This window comes from Halictus rubicundus, chromosome 2 (assembly GCF_050948215.1).
Source record: "Halictus rubicundus isolate RS-2024b chromosome 2, iyHalRubi1_principal, whole genome shotgun sequence".
NCBI classification, from domain to species: Eukaryota; Metazoa; Arthropoda; class Insecta; order Hymenoptera; family Halictidae; genus Halictus; species Halictus rubicundus.
This window is the reverse complement of record NC_135150.1, coordinates 5,154,733-5,171,685: the sequence shown is the minus strand read 5'-3', so window position 1 is coordinate 5,171,685 and position 16,953 is coordinate 5,154,733. Positions and strand designations below refer to the sequence as shown.

Sequence of the window (16,953 nt, the reverse complement as noted above, 5' to 3'; positions counted from 1 at the left end):
TAGTAAAATGTTCGAATACCAAATTGTAATCACAAAAATGTAGAATTAAACTTACTTTTGTTCATCCAGTTTCTATACTAGTTTCATTGTTTTAAATTAACTGTCAATTTTCTATCCCTTTTTGTAATTTTCATGCTTCGATTATTTTATCTTGGGTTGTTGCATATTAAATTTCCGATTTCAGAATGCAAATGTCATGAAACGTTTCCATCAAGAAATACTATTGTAGGCTGCAGGTTTATTTCATACCATTTTAAGCTACGAAGCTGATCATTAAGATTCTATCTTCAATTTTTATTCAGATATCTAATCGTACTTTTAAGCAAAGTTTATTTGAATATCGATCAGTGTGATTGTGGTGTATGCTTTTTGTGTGTGTGGAAAAATAAACATGGACGATAGCATTATGCAATGTTTTATTAAAATGTGGTAAATGAACGCACTATTTATCGATGGTAGGAAGTACTCCAAAATGGGGATGATAGTTTTCTAAATGAAGAAGGTGAACGACCAAGAAATTCAATTTCTACCATAATGCAATCAAGAAACTTATACTTCGTTGATAATTCATGTGGATTACAATGGCTTTTGCTTTGACAAACAAGATTTATCTAGGAGAAGATTCTGTTCGTTTAACGTTACTTTGAAAACTTAGACATTCCATATACAACATCCTAATAAGATGTAGATATTTATTAGAAATTCATTATTGCTTTAGAATGAAATTTCAGTTTGTGAAGATTGTGGTAGCTATCGCATACATAACTATTATAACTTTTTTTTGTCCTCCACTGTATTATTAACGTATGTACGTTTTTCCTATTGTTTTTTTTTTCAAATCTGTTTTCAATTTTTTGTTTCGTATAATCGTAAATAAAAGTCACTATGGAAACAATATTTCATGTTATTTTGAAAGAGTACTGTCGCTGCATGAAAACGATAAAGCATCGTTCCGCTTTGATCTGTCAACGGAAGAATGAAAAAACATCATACCCGTTCATGTGGGGCACGTGGTTGTTTCCCCTGTTTCTCACGAAATACTTCCTGGAAATGCGTGAAGCGAAACTACGGCGAGATCTAGCGTAATCGCTAGTCATCGCTTTCGATGTCACTGCGTATTAGGAGAACTAAGCTGTTCGATCACATTAACTGGCTGATCGAAGCAACCGGGCGTCGGAGGTTGTAGCACAGGGAAGCATAACGTCGCACTTTATTCGTAGATCGAACGTTTTCACTTCTGGTCCGCGGGGCTAAACACCGAACAACAAACAACGAGCGTGCAACTTGTTTCGTCACTTCTCAGACCGAATCGTGTGTTTCGGTTCACTTCACTACAACCGACGAAATATCTTCTTCTTTTTTGATGCACCACCGAAGGAGAACCGCACTCGACATTTATCACCGAAAGATGTTCAACGATCGTCGACAGGTGAATTAGTGATCGCCGGTTCGAGTCGACGAAGCCTTTACCTTTCCGTATGCATCGGTAATTCCGGCACGTACTTGTTAATCGGCCGCGGCACGGGCTGCATTGGCAATTTGCGGAGCTCGCCTCGATCGACTTCGAGCTGGTCAAACAGCGGGGGCGACAATTGGAACGAATCGCAAAACAGCCAGAACGAAACGGACGGAACGTTCGTACTTGGTGCCGGAGGAGTCAATTAAGTCGGCGATCCAGGGATTCGAGAATATTCGTTAGCTGATCCAGAGAAATCGCCAAGGAGCAGACCCGACCGTCCACCGGACACCTTCGGTTAGTTACTCACGATGGAGGAAGTAGATTCGGTGGACTCCGGTGGTCATCCGAAGGAAGAGAATAGTTCGATTACCTTGACCTCGGAAGATGGCTCGAGGTAGAGTAGGTGTACCGAAAGATCGTGAATGAGAAGCCGATGAGCGTCGAGGCGCTCCGGTAGTCCAGGAAGCTATCGTTAGTGCCGGTCTCTGCTCGGTACCGCTACGCTGGTGACCTGGGTGTCCGTTGGCATCATCATTGCCCGGCTAATGGGCAGCTTCCGTCAAGGGGATCATGGGATACACGACGACGGCTGCGGCAACGTGGTGGACGACGTCATCGGAGACCTTACGATCCTCTGGGAGTGTGGAGCCGAGAGTACACACCAGCGTTTATTGGTGCTCCTCTTTCAATTTGTGCTCGCTCGGTCAAGGAACGACAGCTACCGCAGCAATTTCTTTGATGCTTTGTGCCTGCGTCGGTCGTCGCGGGTGTAAGGAATGCAACTGAATGATAATAGACGTAGACAGGGCGAGGCACTTGAGATAACTGCGGTAGGACGTCTATTATTTCTTGCACCGAACAATATCGTTCAAGTATTTAGGTGAACTTTATCGCATCATGCGTATGAACACTAGGGTGGGCCCGTGTTTTTCAACTGTGAAATTTTTAGCACACCGCCCCACCAGTGGAACAAATGAGCATTCCAGGTGGAAAAAAGTCATGTCAGAAAATAGATATACCTTTCATTTATTCTTCGTTCGGAATGTTTACTGACATTCATGATCTCGATAATAATTCATTTAGCGTAGAAATCAATGCTTGAAATCAATGCTTGAACCGCAGTACAAGTGAAATTTTACGTTTATTTTCATTGTAAAGAAAATTGTGCGGCAACAACTATAAAATTTCTTTAAATATCATTGATAAATATTTTGTATGAAAAATTACAAAAATATATTGTTATTCTTATAAAATTATTTACTCATTTGGAAGGATCTATTTGTACTGAATTCAACTTATGAAGATTAAGGAGACAAGTAATCTATCAGTGGCACATAATGAAGAAAGTGCATTGATCTTCTGAATTAAATTTCAACAACAAATTGGTATATTCAGCGAAAACTGTGGGCAGTTTTAAAAACTACACTTCTTCATTAATAGTTCGCGATACAAGACTTTTCAGATTTCACACTTGGAATTTTTGACTTTTGTCCACTGGATCGATTACTATAAAGCGGTTCAAAAATTGTCTACCTCTTTCTATCGATTATTGGTTAGATATATTGTTCTTAGATAAAAGAGGTCGATATTACTGGTAAATTTTTATTTAAAAAAAATAAAAAATTCTAACACGATTTTTACAACTCTTATACGATCTTACCCTTTCAACGACTGACTCAAGACGGATTCTCTTATCAAAGAAACAGATTTCTTTCTGTCTCTGCATAGACGTGTTTACCATCGATATAAACATTTCAATATACATTCTAGTCAGCCCTATAGTTTGTATCTCTACATGTAAGCAAACAATCGGTCAGCATCAGCCACAAGATAAGTGGCCTGCATGCGTTACATGAGCACGTGACTGTCACGGGCTAGTCTCTTAAGGGGTTAATTCAAGCTAATGATATTATAAGATGTGACGAGTCTTATATTGCGTGTATCTAATAATTTACACATCACAGTCTCTAAGACGAGTGAATTGTCTTGCAAGCAACTGCGTTTTGATAAATTTGACCTCTCTATCAAGATATTTTCTTCCGTATAGCTATGTCTACAAGTTCGTCGTCGACGATGCCTACGCACGTCGTAGATCTTTGAAACTTTTAAGCCGGAAGGAGAATAAAATTCTGATTTCATGCATGTGAAGTACCCGAAATGTCAGGCGTTACGTTTCATGAAAGGCTGATTTTATCCATGAAATCATTTTAACTACTCGCAAATGCATTTCACCCCGAGATAAGAAATTCAGCGACGTGATTATGCTCACGGAAACAAAAAATAAAGCGGGGTCGTAAACTTTTGAATTACTCATTAGCTTCCAGTAGTGTTATCTGATCATCCCGGTATTTTCCAGCTAGTACTCATTATTGAATGCTACAATTTTTGCAACCATTCGTATAGAATATTTTTTCATCAATTATTTAAATAACACGATGCCCTGTAAGTAATAATTACATATATTGTCCCTTCTACTAAAAGAATTTAATAAACTGTTTATACGTTTGTTTACTTCAATGGGTTAATTATACTTGTTAATTACTTGTTATTATACTTGTTACTTGTTAATACTTTTTAATTATGGTTAATAACTTATTTTTCCTTTCTTAAGTAAATATTACGTTTGAGTAAAAATAAAGCAAAGTGCAGTTTGAGTAAGCATTTTTGCGAAGTGATTTTACATTTACTAATTGTAAGTTTTTATTTCATTATTGCAATTGTAAACGAATAGCTCTGTTGGCATGAAAATAGTTACACTTACCTAATAAGATTAATTACAATTAAATTGGATTTCTTCTAAAGTTAAAGGTGGAAAGTCCAATTAACATTGGCATTTGGACATGATGATATTGAAACTTGGTTTGACACTATTGATTTGTGTCCTGTTTGAATAATTTATTTCAACTATGTCATTAAACGTGAATTATTCCTTAATTCGAATAATTTGTTATTACATTTGTATTTGTTTATTGTACACTAATTTTATGATTCCCGTAGAGTCATGTTTTATGTTGCTTATAAAAGCAATGAAAGTAAAGTATTATAATAATAATAGTAAAGAACAGGAAAAGTAATGAGAGAGAAGCGATAAGTTAATCTCTTTAAGAGTGTCTACATAATTAAATCATCTTCCAAGTACGAAAAATACAATTGCTCGCTAACGAAGCAATGCGCTTATCGTACGCTACGTGAAAGTAATAATAATAATAACCAAACAAGATAAACCCGCGAGGCAATTATTACTTTTCAGTTGGGTCTCCATACGACGCGACGCGCGACGGTTCAATTTTTATTTCAAAGTTTATCAAACCTCCCCAATTTAAACAGGCTTCGAACTAATTTTCGTCACGAACGGCGCTAATCTGTAGTCTGTCACGTAATTTTTCTGCTTTACATAAAATAACTGCTTCGAAATTCCCGTCGGGCACGTAACGAACAAAAAGCTGCGGAGACGGGACACAGAGGTTGCGACGAGTTTCCACGACAAGAAACCCGTAGCCGGCGTTATTTTTCTGTGGTTACGACCGTAATTGCGATTCGCCAGATCGATCGTGCCACGAAATACATTATCATGCGCCTCCCCAGCTGTTCCTCAAAGGAGACATCCGAAGAAGTGACGGGAACTGGAATACGTAGCTAATCAAATCCGCCTACAATATGGACTTCGGAGTGAAAAATTCAATCCGACGTATAATAAGAGCTTTTATCTTGTTACTCTATTACAGCGTATCTGGATAATGCATTTTTTCATCGAAGAAAACCTTATACCTGTAGTAACTTGTTAATTCTGGCGAGGGCTTAACTTCACCTTGGCAACCCGGAAATTTTTAACTTTTTTTATATAATCCTGTAGATTTTGACGAGAAAATACCAAAAATCGAAGTTTTAATGTTAGGAATTCACTGGTTCAAAAGTTATATGTGTGTAAAGTTGAGCGATTTTAAGCGTTTCTGACAGGCAAGGGCGCCGTCATGTTGGTATGTACTCAGACATCGTCTAATGAGCGGAGTCGCGAGAAGGTTGGTCAGGGTCCATCTATTAACTTTTAGAAACTTGATATGTTCTTCTTAACACTAGAACTACCGACAGTTGAGACGTAGCTATCTCTATCAAAACCAGTCAAAATGACTGGTCTTTAAAAAATACGTAATAATAAAATATTTTTATATTTATTGATTTATTATTATCTTACAAAAGGAACTGCATGTTCTGACATCATAAAAACTATGTAATAACAACTATAATAATAACAATAAGTACAATAATGAAGAATATTCAGTACCAAAATCTTTGATAACAAGAATATTAAAATAAATTTCCATTGGTAAATATAAGAAGTATAATATAATAATATAATAATAATAATAATAATAAACGTAATAGAATAAATAAAATACAAATACAACTTAAATTATTAGGTACAAAAGTTATCATTTGTCACAGTTCTTACAACCGTAACGTTTCTTCTGCGCGCATTTTCCGCATACATATTGTTTACAAAGATTGCAAATGGTGGTAGTCTTATTATTATTACAGTACCCTATCCGACACCATTTGCGTGAATAAGGTGAGTTCTTTGACGTACTTTGGATCTCAGATGCTCTTTGTTCTATCCGTGATTTTTCATAGTCAGCGGCAAGTTCATCTGCTAATTGAAACATAAAATCTTTTCTGGATATCTGCTCACCTGTGGTTTCCTTATATCAAATCCAGGCATTTATGCCAGCTAAATCTATCATGAAGTGGCCATCTTCTTGATCCCGACTTCACGCTATACTTTTTTGCCATTTGGTCTGCTATATCTGCCCCAAATTTTGTTTTATTATAAAATTCGACCCTTTCAGGTAGGCCCTTTTCGCTTTTTCCAATTTTGACGGTTTTATGTTTTGAGCTCAGGATAACAACTTTCTTCTTCGGCTTACTTTTATAAATTGTGAGTGTAATTTTATTTGATCGATACTTAGACTATACTTAGACTTACAAGGGAACATATTCAGATGCGAAAATCCGATTTTGATGAAACTTATGGGAGCTTCTAGTTCTTTGAAAAATATTTGACACGTATTTTTTTTTATCGGCAGACATCCACTTTGAAGGGGTGAAAACAGCCCTCAAAGTTGGGGTTGAAAACCACATTTTTTGAGATATCTCGGAAACCAGAGATCGAAAAAATTTGAATTTTTTTTTAAATTGTGTGTTTTTCAATGGGAAATGTAGTCGCGCAAGAAAATTTTAACAAAAGTTTTTTGTTTAAACAATATATTAAAATTTTGATTTTTTTGTGCAGTTTCTTTTATTTATTGTTAGTTCATTTTAATGTAAACTTGGGTGTGTGATCTTTGATCCAAAATAGGGGATACATGTTTCAGGATTTTCTTTTTTTTTGCCATTTAACAATAATTATGCATAATGGAAGATAGTCTTGCACCTGGCGTGCGTAGGAAGGAACTCTGGCTTGTTTCATCGAAATATAAGCATTTAGTATAAACATAGGTTATAAAAAATAGGTTATATATAGCATTTCAGAAGAACACGAATATTTTCAAACATTTCTATTGGTTGTTAGGTTGAGAGAGTGGGAAACGTAAGGTGTCTTAAGAATGTATAAATATGGGCACTTTGCTACGTGTGCTATTAGTCTTTCTGCATTACGGTTTGTAAAGCAACGTGGATATTAAGAAGTTAAGGCTACTTCTTTCGGATTTTTAAAACAGTGCCACATAAAACAAATAATTTCTGACGATAATTAAAAAAACATCCGATAATTATATTAATTTTACTTTTGCTGATTGTTTATTTTTCTTGTTAGATTCGTTTTTATAAACATGAAGGTCAATCCGACGAACGTTATAATCATTTTGATGGAAACATATAACAGTAATAATAACGAGGGAACACCCACGAATGGGAAGGAAATTGAACTGGCACACATTATTATAGATCTGATTGATAGGTACAGAGAAGCAGGGTACATGAATTTCGAAACGCAACAACAATTGATATTCGATGACCTAACAGACGAACCGACTTCATTTAATATTCCCGAAGACGAAGAAGATTTGGAATCAGCGTCAACATCGAAACCGTCGTCTTCAAGTTCTCCGCACGAGAGTCCAGAAGAGATGGAATATGTGGACATTGATTTAGAATATAAGAAGAAAGCTGTAGATTATTGGAAGAGTGGAAGAAAAAGAACACTAAACTTCCAAACTGTAAAAAACCAATACAAGAAATTGAAGAGACAATCAGATTTATACAGATGGGAAGAAGAAATTAATAAAGGCTACACTTGAAAAATTGATTGTAGCAAGATATAATAAAATTTTGGTACACCACATAAATTTGAGACGGTGGGCAATGATCGAAAATTCATCAATAAATTTAGCAGGATTTCAGGCATCGTCCTGTTGGTTGTGGAAGTTTAAAGAGAACTATAATATAGTATCAAGAAAAACGACGAAACTCGCTACCCGCCATCATAGTAACCATTTAACAGATTTGACCGCAGCAGCAGACGATTTTGTGTGTCATGTGAAAGGGTATTTTGAAAATTATGGCGCAAGCAATATTTTCAATAGTGATCAAAGTGGGTTCCAGTTGGAATTGCACTCTGGTCGAACACTTTCACACAAAGGTGAAAAAGAAACGGGTGCTCTTGTCCAATCTATATCGTTAACAACTCACAGCTACACTATCCAGCCCACAATTTCAGCTGATGGACAGTTGCTATCGCCATTGTATATTGTTTTGAAAGGAGTCAAAGGGCAGTTAGGACCTCGTGTACGAAGAAGTGTGTTCACGGCACCTAATGTCCATATTGAAGCTTCCACATGGGGTAAACCAACGAAAGAATTATTTAGAACGTGGTTGACTGAAGTATATCACGCTGCTACCTGCGCCACCTTCTTTAGCTACTAATAAAACAATAAACGACACATAACCCAGTGGTATTGTTTAAAATACTATACACGTTTATACTAAATGCTTATATTTCGATGAAACAAGCCAGAGTTCCTTCCTACGCACGCCAGGTGCAAGACTATCTTCCATTATGCATAATTATTGTTAAATGGCAAAAAAAAAGAAAATCCTGAAACATGTATCCCCTATTTTGGATCAAAGATCACACACCCAAGTTTACATTAAAATGAACTAACAATAAATAAAAGAAACTGCGAAAAAAAATCAAAATTTTAATATATTGTTTAAACAAAAAACTTTTGTTAAAATTTTCTTGCGCGACTACATTTCCCATTGAAAAACACACAATTTAAAAAAAATTCAAATTTTCGATCTCTGGTTTCCGAGATATCTCAAAAAAAGTGGTTTTGAACCCCAACTTTGAGGGCTGTTTTCACCCCTTCAAAGTGGATGTCTGCCGATAAAAAAAAATACGTGTCAAATATTTTTCAAAGAACTAGAAGCTCCCATAAGTTTCATCAAAATCGGATTTTCGCATCTGAATATGTTCCCTTGTTAGTGCACAACAACAACTCGCTTCCAATAGTGCATAAATTCCATTTATTAAAATCTCATTTAAGGGGTGACGCGCTTGTAATAATAGAATCTCTAAATTCCACCGAGGAGAACTATGTCGTAGCATGGAATCTGTTGCAAAGGAGGTTTAACAACACGCGGAAAATAATACAAGCTCACATTCGAGCGTTGTTCGAGCTCCCACAAATTCACTCGCACAATTTGCAAATTTTACGCACGTTGACCGACAAGGTGGAAATGCATATTAACGCACTGAGGGCACTGGAACAACCAGTGGATTGGCATGAAATGCTCATTTATATTGTAACCGCTAAACTAGACAAACATACCCGACTTCAATGGGAGCGTTCAGTAGACGAAGATAGGATGCCAACAATACAAGATTTGATTAAATTTCTAAACAAGTTTGCTCGCGACACGGAACCCCTGCACCTAACAAATTGCAGACCTTCAAGCCTACCTAGGGACGGAATGCAGGTAGCCAGATACGTTGAACGTCCGCGGCAGGTACACGTAACCGTACGACCACAAGTCAATTGCCCGGTTTGCATCAAAGGCCATTACATTCAATATTGCGAACAATTCTTACAATTAAAGCCACAAGATAGGGTAGCAGAATTAAGGAAGCATAAGCTTTGTCACAATTGTCTCCGACCTGATCATTCGACTATTCAATGTCGATCAGGTAATTGTCGACAATGCAGCAAGAAACACAACACCCTGTTACATTTCGAGCCTTCAAAGACGGAGCGCGCGACAGTATCAAACTCCGTAGCATCCTCCACAAACACCGTGTCTCTACTTTCGCTCGCGCAATCCGAGCCACTGTTAGCTACCGCACGTGTGATCATCTACAATCGTGAAAATAAGGAAAATCAATGTAGAGCGCTACTCGATTCTTGCTCTCAATCCAATTTTATGACTGAAACCCTAGCGAAATCGCTAAAATTAAAACTACACAACCTCTCTCTGCCGGTTTCGGGGTTCGGGGAACAACAAAGTCAAGCTAGGTACTATGCAAAGACTAAATTCAAATCTAGAACATCCAACTTCACCGAAGAAGTAGCATTTATAGTCGTTCCAAAAATTACGAGCCAACTACCGTCCTACCAAATAGATCGGTCCGGAATCCCCATAACGAACCACTTAAAACTTGCAGATCCCGAATTCCACGTGCCAGCTAGTATAGACATTTTATTGGGAGAATATCTGTACTACAAATTATTAGGCAGGAATCAAATTAGATTACCAAATGGAAAGGGCGTAATTCAAAAGACAGGACTAGGTTGGGTAATTTCTGGTCAGGTAGAATTAAAGCCAACAAAAAGTGAAAAAACGGTTTGCCACATCACAAATCACGCACTAAGTGAGCAACTAACAAAGTTTTGGGATCTAGAGGAATGCGAACCGCGTAGACATTTATCTGCGGAGGACAAACAATGTGAACAATACTTCGCGACGACCACAACACGCGACGAGCAGGGTCGTTATATCGTTAGATTACCCTTCAATAACAAACCCGAAATGTTAGGAGAAACCTACAATCGTGCCTTAAAACGTTTTCAGGCGTTAGAGCGACGACTACAAATCGATTCAAATCTCAAACAGCAATACAAGGAATTTATCGACGAATACCGTAAATTAGGTCACATGTAGGCAGCAAAGCAAACAACAAATTGCGATGGGTTTTATTTACCGCACCATGCGGTGATAAAAACCACCAGCAATACAACAAAACTACGAGTAGTGTTCGACGGATCTGCCAAATCTACCAGTGGGTTATCTCTCAATGATACTTTACTGGTAGGTCCGACCATTCAAGATGACCTTTTTCAACTAGTAGTCATATTTAGAGTCCACCAATACGTACTAACAGCAGACATAGAAAAGATGTTTCGACAAATTAAAATACATCCCGAGGACACGAAATTTCAAAAGATTTTATGGCGAGACAACCCCAATGAACCCATAAAAACATTCACGTTGGACACCGTTACGTACGGAACGGCCTCCGCGCCGTTCCTCGCGGTTCGAGCCCTAAAGCAATTAGCAAGGGATGAGGGACACTCATACCCGTTAGCCGCCGCGGCACTCGAGAATGATTTTTATATGGACGACTTACTGACGGGCGCAAACACAATAGAGCAAGCGGAAAAACTTCGGGACGACCTACAACAACTACTTAGCTTAGGCGGTTTCAATTTAAGACAATGGGCATCAAATCAACCGCCCTTAACCAAACACTTGGACCCCGCCTCAGACACCATACATTTCAATGCGTCTGAAACAAAAAAGACGCTAGGCATCTGCTGGAATGCAAAAACCGACACGACCACATACAATGTAAACCACATTCACAGTACCGATCGAGTAACAAAGCGGGACATTTTATCAAAAACAGCCCAGTTATTCGACCCGTTAGGTTTGCTCGGACCCGTAATTATAATCGCAAAATTTATAATGCAAGACACGTGGAAGCTAAAATTGGATTGCGACGAATCAGTACCACAATATATACATACCGCGTGGATTGATTTTCTTTCACAATTTCTTAAACAATTTCAATGTACAACGCAATATAATGGTACCAAACCCGGTACGTCTCCAACTACACGGATTTTCAGACGCAAGCGAAAGGGGTTACGGTGCATGCATTTACATTAGATCCGAAAATGAGGAAGGTAGAGTAGAAACGCATCTTCTCTCGGCAAAATCTAAGGTCGCACCATTGAAGTCGGTAACATTACCGCGACTAGAACTATGCGCAGCAACGTTGTTAGTGCAACTATACAAATCAATCTCCAATACGTTGAAACTAAAGTTTGACAAAATCAAACTATGGACAGATTCCACGATAACGCTACATTGGATAAATACCTCTCCGCACTTACTAAAAACGTTTGTAGCTAATCGCGTTGCGGAAATACAATCGCACACAGAACCACATGATTGGTCACATGTGATATCATCGGACAACCCTGCAGATTTCATTTCTCGAGGTCAAGTAGCATCTCAATTCATACATAACCATAATTGGTTACATGGTCCTCCTTGGCTAGTACAACCCGAAGCTTCTTGGCCACACAACCCCATACTCCCAATAGAAATTCCGGAACAACGCACTACCGTGGTACTAATAGCGAATACGGATGATAAGACGCAACTATTCGATAAATTTTCATCATTTTCAAGGCTATCGAGAGTAGTTGCATACTGTTTACGATTTCGAAGCAAATATACCGGGGAACTATCTATTACAGAGTTACGACAATCGCACAACCGCATAATAAAGTCAATACAGGCCCAACAATTTCACAAGGAATTGAAGCAATTGACACAGGGTATCGCAATAGACAAGAGCTCAAAACTAACCAGCTTAAACCCCTTCATTGATTCCGATGGTATTATGCGCGTTGGAGGTAGGCTTAGGAATGCAAAAATCAAATACGGACAAAAACATCCCATTCTGCTACCAAAATCAAATCACATCACGTCGTTGATTTTACAACAAGAGCACGTCAATAATATGCACGCGGGGGTAAAAGGTACACTATATTCGGTTTCATTATTCGGAAGTGTATACGATGTTTCAAGGCCAACCCACGAAATTCCCCGGACTACCTGATGGCTGACCTTCCCAAGGATCGGGTAATACCCGCTCGACCGTTTGAAAACGTTGGCATTGATTACTGTGGGCCACTATTCGTCAAGGAAAAACGTTTCCGAAACCAAAAACGATTAAAGGTCTACGTCGCGGTCTTTGTATGTTTTCTAACAAAGGCGGTTCATTTAGAACTAGCCAGTGATCTCACTACCGAAGCATTTCTAGCAGCATTCAAAAGATTCTCATCGAGACGCGGCAAACCAAAAAACGTATATTCCGACAGTGGATCGAATTTTATAGGAGCGAAAAACCTACTTACAGAACTGTTCAATTCCCAAAATTATAAAAAACAAATACAACAATATCTAACATCGCAAGCCGTAGAGTGGCATTTATCTCCTCCTCAGTCACCTCACTTCGGTGGCCTTTGGGAGGCTGCGGTAAAATCATTTAAGCATCATCTGATACGCACAGTCGGTGATACTCTACTGACGTACGAACAATTAAAAACGTACGTAATTGAGATCGAAGGCATCTTAAACTCCCGACCTCTAACTCCCTTGTCACCCGATCCCAATGACCTGCAAACGTTGACACCAGCCCACTTCCTCATCGGTGAGTCTCTTACCTCGTTACCTGAGCAAAATCTTAGTGGTACACCCTCCAATCGATTGTCACTATGGCAACATATTCAACAAATGAAGCAGCATTTTTGGGCCAGATGGCACAAGGAATATTTGAACGAGATAAACATCCGTACAAAATGGAAACAAGGAGGAAGCGACAATCTGAGGGTCAACGATCTAGTCCTTATCCGAGATGAAGGACTACCTTCAATGCGGTGGCCAATTGGACGAGTATTGGAAGTACACCTTGCAGGAGACAAGGTAGTTCGGTCGTGACTGTCAAAACTGTGAGCGGAATTTATAAACGATCCATAAAAAAAATCTGCCCGTTGCCAATTGATGTTGTATAAAGTGTAAAAATTCAATCGCGTCAACACGTACACATTCATATGTATATATTATTCTATAGGTTCAATTTAGCATACATAACAATACTAACGCGTGCGTGGCAAACATATATACAATTTAGACTATATAGCGGAAAACTCTAGACGTAATGCATTGTACATATCTATTTTATAGTACTAGGATTAATTAGCACTAAGTTGCGGCACTATACTTCTGCGCTATCAATCATAACCGTTGTAGCTGGTCTCCTGTAGGTACAAGAGAGTCTCGAATCCTGTCAAGTCTCTATACAAATATCGAAATTTCGAACGTGACCGTTCAAGGGGGGCGGCATGTTCCGTGACAAGACGAAACAAACATCTGGGTGGCAGACTTCGGCCTACCTCCAGTCTACCACGTTTGCACTGCACTAGCATTTATGGTAGCGGCCCGGGACAAAATTTACAACACCTTACCGGGCCCAGGTTTATAACGCCTTTCCGGACCCATCGAGTGAGGGTGTCACGCGGCCACCTCGGCACAAGGTCACCCTCCCTTTGGCAATGGTAGGCGTCAACGAAGAGCAATTACAATGAGTGACCAATCACAAACAAATCAGAAGACAGAGATTCCTAGACCCCACCCACACCGAGACTAGCTGCAAGGAGACAAGAGACGACAAAACCAGTCAACCAACTAGCCTCGAATAAACCAGTACTCCTCCGAGCAACCGTAGAGTCGTAGTCCACCACCAAATCCGCGTATTTCTTTTTATTTCTTCGGTTCTGTTAATGTCAGAGTCGAAAGTGCAAACCGACACGCACAAGAGTGTTCCTTGCACCAGCTGCACCACTCAAAAGGTGCACGACTAAACATTCGTTTTACAAATTTTTGTGAGTTCTCTTATGTTTCCGCGTATTGTGACAACCAGTGTGGTTCTCTTGGCCAATAATTTATATGCCAGCGACAAGCTTGTAAAAAAATTGTCGGTTGTTATCGTCCTTCCCTTCATACTATACGGTTCAATAAGTTCACACCAGTCAAATTGACTGGTACTGGTATAAGTAGCCATGATAAAAAATTACTTTTATTTTAAATGAATAAAACAAAATTAAAGTTTATTATATTATTCCTTTAGATATCCCTGCAAAAGTCATTACATCATTGCGGAGAAAAAATATAACATGAAGTAGGAATTTTAAAATAAAGTTGTCAAACCAGTCATTTTGACTGGTGTGGTAGTTCTAGTGTTAAGTTGAAGTGCTGGAGTCATTTTTTACCCTCTGGCTTCAGACCACGCACACAGTAACATAGGCTCAAAGTGGCTCTGTTACCTCAAAGTGGCCTTTCTCTTTGTTCTCCGAGCTCCAAAACTTTACAGATAGCTTATAAGGGAACATATTCAGTTAATACAAGCCGATTTTGATGAAACTTATGTGAGATATAGTTCTTCGAAAAATATTTGACACGTGTTTTTTTTATCGGCAACCATCCACTTTGAACGGGTGAACACAGCCCTCAAAGTTGGAGGTCAAAACCACATTTTTTGAGATATCTCGGAAATCAGAGGTGGAAAAAATTAAATTTTTTTTAAATGTGTGTTTTCTAATGGGAAATGTAGTCGCGCAAGAAAATTTTGACAAAAGTTTTTTGTTTAAACAATATATCAAAAATTTGACTTTTTTGCCATTTCTCTTATTAATTGTTAGTTCATTTTATTGTAAATAAATTAAATTTAAAATTATATTTACGTTGATTGTTGTAAAATTTCTATCATTTCAATTTGATTTTGTCTTTCATTATTTTTTCGCAACATATTTGAAAAGTTACCTAATTAAAATGTTAATTCTTAACAATTTAAAAACGAGGCTCAAATTGCAATTTTTTAATTCTTGATTTTCGTCTTATATTGTTATGAAGAATGAAGACGGTGAATTTTTATGCAAGATATAAATTATTCGCGTCAAGTGTAAGGCGTCAAATAAAAATTTTATGAGATCTTTAATAGTTTTAATAAGAAGAAAAATTACGTCGACATTCTTAAATCCTTTTAATCCTTTGACTATTTTAAATTTTACCCACATATTTTTGTCATGAATGCATAAAATCCGCAATTTAGTTATATATAATTTATTTTAATATGCAAATGGTATAGCATAATTTTGCTTAAATACGATTACAATACTGCTGCGATGAAAAATAAATTGGCTCAAAGCATTCGTTGACTACTTTCGTGTTCCCTCCGATTATAGGTATATTGCTGTATCCAAGTTCAAGACAGTCGTTATGAACACTTGCATTACCAATGAGTTGCATGTACTTACATCGAAGTTGTCTGAAAAACTATCCCTAAACAATTTATTTCCCAATGCAGTTACCCTTGAGTAACCTTCATAATAGGTAACCGTGTTCGTCTTGTAACGCTCTATCCAAATGTAAATAAAAAACTATATCATCCCATTAAAAAAAACACACACACACACAGACCAGGACCTGGTCTCCCTGCAGGTAACTCTCTCCCCAAACATTGTATCTGTATAAATAACGAAGTTGTTAGGGGTTGCGAAGTTAACTGAGACACCCTGTATGTAAATACACAAATAGATTATTTGTGAAATCTACATCAGACATTTGAAACCCCCGTTTTATTAAGGTTTGAAACAGTCTAGGAGCTCACCAGTTGAAACCATAAACCATCCGGTTTAAACCCCCCAAAACTCTCGGACCATCAGAAATCCCTCAAGACTTCTGTAACTCTTGATAGCCTAGAACCTCAGGTATCCTAGGCTCCCCAAACCTGCCGAAGCTAAAATGATCCAATTTAAACCACCTTTCAGCTTGCAGAGCAAATAGCTTTCACCGGCTATACAAGTTACGCAATTGCTACCAAAGTCTGTGGGTGGGTAATCGTGCCAACATGAAACATACATTATTGTGTACGCGGGCGTATGAACGGCAGGATATTACATTATTACTGATATAGTTCAGTGCCAATATTTTTATTGTAATACTTTCTTTGAAAAGTTCATACATGAAAAATCTAACATATTACTGTGACCATAAACAAAATCTTACTGTCTCAAGTATGGAAACAAATCAGTATGATTTATGATTTTGAACAGTTTCAAAGTATAGAGTAGTGTATAACCAACATGCCAGTGTAGATATTATAATTTTGTTGGAATGTTGGCGCAACGTATCATATTTGACTATTATTTGGTCTATTATACTTTTTTTAAAAAAAAACATATTGGCAATTTTCGTTTGTAGTTCCAATGCATCTAGCGTATATAAACACATTTGAAAGCCTAGAATGAGTACTTGCAATTTTCGCGAACGTGTTTATAAGTATTAGGTTAAGATAGTTCGAATTTTTTCCATTTTTTGAGGATAAAATATAAAAATATAATCGCAATCAGTAATCTTCTACGTGTATAGAA

The 16,953-nt window shown here is 37.8% G+C and overlaps 1 protein-coding gene across 2 annotated transcripts in view; it reads right to left on the bottom strand.

Moving 5' to 3' along the window:
* LOC143363973 (uncharacterized) overlaps positions 1 to 16,953 on the bottom strand; it is a 764,268-nt gene that overhangs the window by 92,563 nt on the left and 654,752 nt on the right. The window contains exon 1 of one of the 2 annotated variants that reach the window (XM_076804506.1): positions 994 to 2,250. The exons of the other annotated variant lie outside the window; for it this stretch is intronic. The gene's annotated coding sequence lies outside the window, so the exon portion shown is untranslated. Of the gene's footprint in view, positions 1 to 993; positions 2,251 to 16,953 lie in introns of those variants that run through there. 2 annotated transcript variants of the gene reach the window in all.